Source organism: Papio anubis, chromosome 20, assembly GCF_008728515.1.
Source record: "Papio anubis isolate 15944 chromosome 20, Panubis1.0, whole genome shotgun sequence".
NCBI lineage: Eukaryota > Metazoa > Chordata > Mammalia > Primates > Cercopithecidae > Papio > Papio anubis.
Window position 1 is genome coordinate 6,888,268 of NC_044995.1, and position 8,437 is coordinate 6,896,704.

The window sequence follows — 8,437 nt, forward strand, 5'->3', positions numbered from 1 at the left end:
TTGGCCGGGCACCGTGGCTCACGCCTGTAATCCCAGCACTTTGGGAGGCCAAGGCGGGCAGATCATGAGGTCAGGAGATCGAGACCATCCTAGCTAATACGATGAAACCCCGTTTTTACTAAAAATGCAAAAAATTAGCCAGGCGTGGTGGCGGGCACCTGTGGTCCCAGCTGCTTGGGAGGCTGAAGCAGGAGAATGGCATGAACCCGGGAGGTGGAGCTTGCAGTGAGCCAAGATAGGACCACTGCACTCCAGCCTGGGTGACAGAGCGAGACTCCGTCTCAAAATAAATAAATAAATAAAATAAATCATTGTCTTTAAGTTCTAGCACCCAGTACCTCAGAATATGACTGTATTTTGACATAGGGCATTTAGAGGTTATTAAACTAAGCTTGTTAGAATGGGCTCTGATGCAATCTGACTGATGTCCTGATAAGAGAAAATTTGCCTGGAAGCAGTGCCTCACACCTGTAATCCCAGCACTTTGGGAGGTCGAAGTGGGTGGATCACTTGAGCTCAGGAGTTTGAGACCAGCCTGGCCAACATGGTGAAACCCCGTCTCTACTACAAATACAAAAATTAGCCAGGCGTGGTGGCGCATGCCTTTAGTGCCAGCTACTCGGGAGGCTTAGGCAGGAGAATTGCTTGAACCTGGGAGGCGGAGGTTGCAGTGAGCTGAGATCATGCCACTGCATTCCAGCCTGGGCGACAGAGCCAGACTCCATCTCAAAAAAAAAAAAAAGAAAGAAAGAAAGAAAAGAAAAGAAAAAGTAGTATTCCAGCTGCTTCCAGATCTCCTTGCTGACAGGAAAGTGTACAAGAAGGGTGGATATTGGCATAGAAGTTTGGGGGGCCCAGCTGTATTGGAGGTGACTGGCATCTGGAGGACTAAAAGCTTGCTGAGATTTTTGGACCACAGAAAGTAAACCCCATAACTTCCAACAGCTTTTGCAACCGTTGCCATTCCAAACATTGGATTTCAGTTGTGAGAGACTCTTCCTCATTCGGGGCTCTAGGAAGAGAAGCTTCATAGACCCTCAGTGGATAGAGATATTGGAGGGAGTGGAATGAAGGAATAAAGGTGGGTCTGGGTCTACACTGGAGTTTGATGTAGAAGCTATGACAGCATCAGTATTCCAAGCAAGAGCTGGGGCTGGAGTTTGAAGTAAAGGCAGAGCTGGGGTTGTGAGACTTTGGGGGGTCATTTAGCCTCTATAGGACTAGAGGAGCATTAGATATTAAATAAGTCAAAGAGAGAGGCTGAGCACAGTGGCCTGTAGTCCCAGTACTTTGAGAGGTCACAGCAGGCAGATCATCTGAGGTCAGGAGTTCGAGACCAGCCTGGCCAACATGGTGAAACCCTGTCTCTACTAAAAATACAAAAATTAGCTGGACGTGGTGGTGGGCGCCTGTAATCTCAGCTACTTGGGAGGCTGAGACAGGAGAATCACTGAACCTGGGAGGCGGAGGTTGCAGTGACCTGAGATGACGCCACTGTATTCCAGCCTGGGCCACAGAGCGGAACTCCGTCACAAAAAAAGGAGGACAAAGAGAGACATCAGTGGGGAAGAGTTATCAGAGACTAGGACAGTAGCCACCAAAGATTTGCTATGCAGAGACAAGAGATCCCTAAAGTTCTGCTAGTCATAGTTTCCAGGATCTCGGGATCTGGGAGTTACTGATGACTGGTGAATTGTTCTGGTCTTCCTAGAGTTCTCTAGAAAGATTGGTGGCTGGAATGTCTTGGTTGCTAAGTAACTCTATTCCCAGAACTCACATCCCCTCAGTTGTTTAATAAATAATGCCTCCTTCTGTTGACAGTTGTTGTAATACCTTAGTTCTTGTCTTCTTAGTTTAAAATAATTTAAGCAAGAGACACACAGCAAAAGAGGTGAGCATAATTTGTTGCAAAGGAAAAATAATATTTTGAAAGTTAAGGGCAGAATAGACAGAACACTCTGAGAGAGACAGAAATCAGGGCAGGCTGCTCATAAGGGTGAGACAGCACAGACTGGCACAAAGGGAATCTTACATGATTATTCATAAGGACGTGGAAGAGGTGTTACTAGTAAGCATGTTCTCGGTGGTCCTCTGGGTGCACATGAGCAGCAGTTGTACATGCCTGTAAATACGTCGCATGTCTCATTAGCATCTTAAATCTACATGGAATTGTAATCCTCAGTATTGGAGGTGGGGACTGGGGTCTGGTGGCAGGTGATTGGATCATGGTGGCGGTGGATTTCTCATGAATGGTTTAATACCATTCCCTTGGCGGTATTCTCGTGATAGTGAGTTATTGTGAGTTCTGGCTGTTTAAAAGTGTGTGGCAGCTGGGCGCGATGGCTCACACCTGTAATCCTAGCACTTTGGGAGGCCGAGGCAGGAGGATCACCTGAGGTCAGGAGTTCAAGACTAGCCTGACCAACATGGTGAAACCCTGTCTCTACTAAAAGTAGAAAAATTAGCCAGGCATGGTGTCACGTGCCTGTAATCTCAGCTACTTGGGAGGTTGAGGCAGGAGAATCGCTTGAACCCGGGAGGCGGAGGTTGCAGTGAGTCAAGATCGTGCCACTGCACTCCAGCCTAGACGAAAAAGCGAGACCGTCTCAAAAACAAAACAAAAAAAAAGTGTGTAGCATCTCCCCATTCTCTGTCTTCCTCCTGTCTGGGCATGTGAAGTGCCTGCTTCCCCTTCACCTTCTGCCATAATTGTAAGTTTCCTGAGGCCTCTGCAGAAGCCAAGTAGATTCCAGCATTTCCTGTACAGCCTGCAGAGTCATGAGCCAATTAAACCTCTTTTCTTTATAAATTACCCCCCAATTTCAGGTATTTTTTTATGGCAATGTGAGAACAAACTAATATACTGTTACTATAGTCATGTGCCACCACACCTGGCTAATTTGCAAATTTTTTGTAGAGACAGGGTTTCACATTCTTGCCCATGCTGGTCTTGAACTCCTGGGCTCAAGTAAGCCTCCTGCCTTGGCCGCCCAAACCATAAAGTAGATAAATTTTTAAAAAAATATATTTCCCTTTCAGATGAGTAGGTAATTAAGTAAGAAAGAAATATAAATTTCAAAAAGGGCCAGGCATGGTAGCTCACGCCTGTAATCCCAGCACTCTGGGAGGCTGAGGTGGGTAGATCACCCGAGGTCAGGAGTTCAAAACCAGACTGGCTGACATGGTGAAACCCTGACTCTACCAAAAATACAAAAATCAGGCAGGCCTGGTGGTGGGCGCCCGTAATCCCGTCTACTCAGAAGACTGGGGCAGGAGAATCCCTTGAACCCAGGAGGCGGAGGTTGCAGTGAGCCGAGGTGGTACCACTGCACTCCAGCCTGGGCGACAGAGCAATACTCCATCTCAATAAATAAATAAACAATATTTTTCCTTCCTTGAGAAATTCAAAGAAGGCTGATCAGTATGTGATCCTCAACTGGATTTTCAGTCAGTGGTCCTTTGCTGTGACCCACAGGAGTGTGACATTCTATGAGTGGATTCTTCTCCCTGAGACCAGAACTTCATCTTTCGCATGTGATCAGAGGCTTTTAGAGGCTCTGCATTACTTTTCAGATCAACACCATTACACAAGCTTAGCCTAGAGACAGCTGACATGGGAAGGTATCTTATGAACAAATGCTGTTGGACGCGGTTCTCTTGCAGGGATCTTGCAGCCCCTTAATAATTTCCTCCAGGACCACTGAAACACCCTAGAATTTTTCCTAGATCTGTCTTCCATACATAGACTGGAATTTTTGGACAAAAGGTCTGTTTGGGCCGAGCGCGATGGCTCATGCCTGTAATCCCAGTACTTTGGGAGGCCAAGGCAGGGGGATCACTTGAAGTCAGGAGTTAAAGACCAGTCTGGCTAACATGGTGAAACACCATCTCTACTAAAAAAAAAAAAATAACACAAATATTAGCCAGGCATGGTGGTGCATACCTGTAATCCCAGGTACTCCAGAGGCTAAGGCAGGAGATTCTCTTGAACCCAGGAGGCAGAGGTAGCAGTGAGCCGAGATTGCACCACTGCGCTCCAACTTGGGTGACAGAGCGAGACTCTGTATCAGAAAAAAAAGAAAAGCTCTGTGTATCACTCTGAGCCCCGCCCAACCTGCACCTCTAGAAGAATGATATTCTCTGAGGAGACCAATCTCGTGTCTCTTTGCACTGATGTTATTGATTTAGCAAAGAAGACAAATAGGCAAATGTCAGTTTATGCTGGTGATGGGATCCAGTGATCTCTTACTTGACTTGGGTCTCTGATTTACTCAGATATTGATAAAAATGTATTCCCCTCTGGATGGCAGAAAAACAAGAGGAGGAGGAGCTCCAGCCCACACAGGAGGTAGAAAGTGGAATCTATGCCACATGGAGTCCAGTTTGAGTTCAGCCATAGGCACCGAGTGTCCTCCAACAAAGAAACGGCTCCCTATTACTTGAGGTGCACTCTTTTTTTTTTTTCTTTGAGACGGAGTCTCACTCTTTTGCCCAGGCCGGACTGCAGTGGTCCTATCTCGGCTCACTGCAAGCTCCACCTCCCGGGTTCACCCCATTCTCCTGCCTTGGCCTCCCAAGTAGCTGGGACTACAGGCACCCGCCACCGCATCTGGCTAATTTTTTTGTATTTTTAGTAGAGATGGAGTTTCATCGTGTTAGCCAGGATGGTCTCGATCTCCTGACCTCGTGATCCACCTGCCTCGGCCTCCCAAAGTGCTGGGATTACAGGCGTGAGCCACCGTGCCGGGCCTGAAGTGCACTCTTGTTGGCACTGCTGCCTGGAGCTACTGGACACGGAGAGCGTGCATCTCAGACCGGAGTTCTAGGCCTGCATCACAGAGCGACGGAACAGCACAAAGGTTCTTTAGGGTGGAGAAGAGATAAAAAGGAGAAGGTGCTCGAGCCCTGCCCCCCCTCCTCCCACCATCCAGTCTAGCAAACCCCAGAAAACGTCTGAAACCAACCCAATCCCTTCACTGTTCTTTTTCCTTTTTCTTGTGAGACGGTGGTTTACTCTGTTACTCCGGCTAGAATGCTGTGACATGATCACGGCTCACTGCAGCTTCAACACCTCCAGGCTCAAGTGATCCTCCCACTTTAGCCTGTAAGTAGCTGCGACTCTGGTACTACAGGTGTGCACCACCACACCCAGCTAATTTTTGATTTTTTTAGAGACGGGGTCTTACTATGTTTCCCAGGCTGGCTTCAAACTCCAGGGCTCAAGCTATCTACCCACCACAGCCTCCCAAAGTGCTGGGACTTACCATGCCCAGCCCACTGTTCTTTTTTTTAACTCTAAAAAATATTATATATTTTAGTTTTTTCTCTTTTCTTTTTTTTTTTAGACAGGGTCTTGCTCTGTCACCTAGGCTGGAGTGCAGTGGTATGATCACCACAGCATTGACATCCTGGGCTCAGGCGATGCTCCGACTTCAGCCTCCCAGTGGTTGGGACTACAGGCATGCACCACCACACCTGTTGGGAGCCGAAAAGGCCAAAGGGATCGTGACCAACTCAGTATTCTGCTGGAGGCTATATGATCAAACAGCAAACTGCTTATCATGAATGCAGGATGCGGGCAAACTCACACTTCCCTGCCACCGAAAGGTTTGCTGAGGGCCTTACTCCCTGGCACTGGGCTCCCTGAAGTTATCTATTGTGAAATCTAGCGCCTATTGTTCAAAGAATGCAGTCTCGCAAGCCTGCTGAGAATCAAACTGCAACCCCCCATTGCTTTGCTATCTCTCTTTTTTTTTTTTTTTTTTGAGTTGGAGTCTCGCTCTGTTGGCAGGCTGGAGTGCGGTGGCACAATCTCGGCTCACTGCAAGCTCTGCCTCCTGGGTTCAAGCAATTCTCCTGCCTCAGCCTCCCTAGTAGCTGGGACTACAGGTGCACACCACCATGCCTGGCTAATTTTTGTACTTTTATTAGAGATGGGGTTTCACCATGTTGGCCAGGCTGGTCTCGATCTCTTGACCTTGTGATTCACCCGCCTCAGCCTCCCAAAGTGCTGGGATTACAGGGGTGAGCCACCGTGCCCAGCCTCTTGCTATCTCTTTTGCCTAATAAATACGGAGGGCTATGTAGGAGGGCTGTGTAAAGCTCAGAGCCCTTGTCCACTACAGGCAAAAGACCCCTTCTTCCAAATATACTCTCTTGTCTTTGTTTTTTATTCCTGCGTTCACCCTCCTTTGTTCAGTCCCCCTAGGTCCATGCCAGCTACACACACCCAATTACTTTTTTTGTTGTTTTGTAGAGAGGGGGTTCCACTATGATGCCTAGGCTGGTCTCACACACCTGGGTTCAAGGGATCCTTCTGCCTCTGTCTCCTAAAGTGCTGGGATTATAGGCGTGTGCCACTTGCATGTGGTCCCTTCACTGTTGTCTAAGCCTCTATCTATTCCACTTCCATCCCCTCATCATATCAAACATACTCTTTGGGCCTGGCATGGTGGCTCACACCTGTAATCCCAGCACTCTGGGAGGACGAAGGCAGGCAGATCACTTGAGGTCAGGAGTTCGAGACCATCCTGAGCAACATGGTGAAACCCCATCTCTACTAGAAATACAAAAATTAGCTGGGTGTGGTGGTGCCCACCTGTACTCCTAGCTACTCAGGAGGCTGAGGCAGAAGACTCACTTGAACCTGGGAGACAGAGGTTGTAGTGAGCTGAGATTGCTCCACTGCACTCCAGCTTGGGCAACAGAGTGAGACCCTGTCTTAAATAAATAAATAAATAAAAGATATCCCTTGGTACAACTTTATTTATTCAACACATAACTCAGATCTCATATGGGTCTAGCATCACTCTTAGAGAGCTAGACTTTAACTTCATTGATCTATCGTCCTGAAAGTCCAGTGTTTTCCCACAAATGTTTGCTAATTCCCGGGGATTTATACTCGCAGGATCTACTATGTCCTCTATTCAAGCTTTCTTGTAAAACATGTCTTTGCCTTAAATTAACACAGCCTTTCTTTCTAGTAGCCCTCAAAAAAACCACATTCACAGAAAAGCCTCACTTAGCCATTTGGCCTTTATTTATTTTTATTTCGAGACAGGGTCTCACTGTCACCCAGGCTGTGGTGCAGGGGTGGATCCTAGCTCACTACAGCTTCAAACTCCTGGGCTCAAGGGATCCTCCTACCTCAGCCTTCTGAGTAGGTGGGATCACAGATGTATGCCACCAGGCACAGTATCAGGCCTCTGAGCCCAAGCCTGCACGTATACATCCAGATGGTCTGAAGCAACTGAAGAATCACAAAAGAAGTGAAAATGGCCGGTTCCTGCCTTAACTGATGACATTACCTTGTGAAATTCCTTCTCATGGCTCAGAAGCTCCCCCACTGAGCACCTTGTGACCCCTGCCCCTGCCTGCAAGAGAACAATCCCCTCTGACTGTAATTTTCCACTACCTACACAAATCCTATAAAATGGCCCCAACCCATCTCCCTTCGCTGACTCTTTTTGGACTCAGCCCGCCTGTACCGGGTTGATTAAAAAGCTTTATCGCTCACACAAAGCCTGTTGGTAGTCTCTTCACACGGACGCGCGTGACACCCAGCTTTTTTTGTTTTGTTTTGTTTTATTTTTTGTTTTTGGAGACAGGGTCTTGCTCTGTCACCCAGGCTGGATTACAATGCTATGATCATAGCTTACTGCAGCCTCAACCTCCTGGGCTCAAGTGATACTCTTGTCTCAGCCTCCTGAGTAGCTGGGAACACAGGCACACGCCACCATGCCTGGCTAATATTTGGATTTTTTGTGGAGACGAGGTCTCACCATGTTTCCCGGGCTGTTCTGAAACCCCTGGGTCAAGTGATAACTTCTGCCCTGGCCTCTCAAAGTGTTGGGATTACAGGCATGAGCCACCACATTGGGCTTTTATTTTTAGACATGGGGTCTTGCTATGTTGTCCAGGCTGGCCTCAAACTTCTGGCCACAGAGATCCTCCTGCCTTGGACACCCAAACAGTTGGGATTGCAGGTGTGAGCCACCATGCCCAAGCCCGGTCTTTATTCAAGATACTGTATGACTGGCACACAAGGAAAGAGATGCCATCCAGCTCCATGGAAAACAGTTTCATAATCTTATTGTAATTATTTTTCTTCCAGTCCCTTCTGGGCTGCTCTGCCATTGGGGGCTTGAAGCTCTTCCCTTTTACCTATGCAGCCCCTTACCCTGCTGTCCTGCTCTTCTCTCTCGTGGTTCCTCTCTCCCTCAACATTTTATATTCTCCATCTATATAGGTCAATTTTCTCCCAAATCTATTCTCCAATTTGTACAGTTCGACTCATTTTGATTTGGAGAATGTGTGAGTCTTCCCTTCAACATAATTGTGTCCCTTATGAGAGCAGTTAGTTTTATATGGTAATACTATTTTGTTGCGTTTTTCTTTTTGTTGTTTTTTTTTTTCCTAGGAGTCTTGGCTCTGCAGG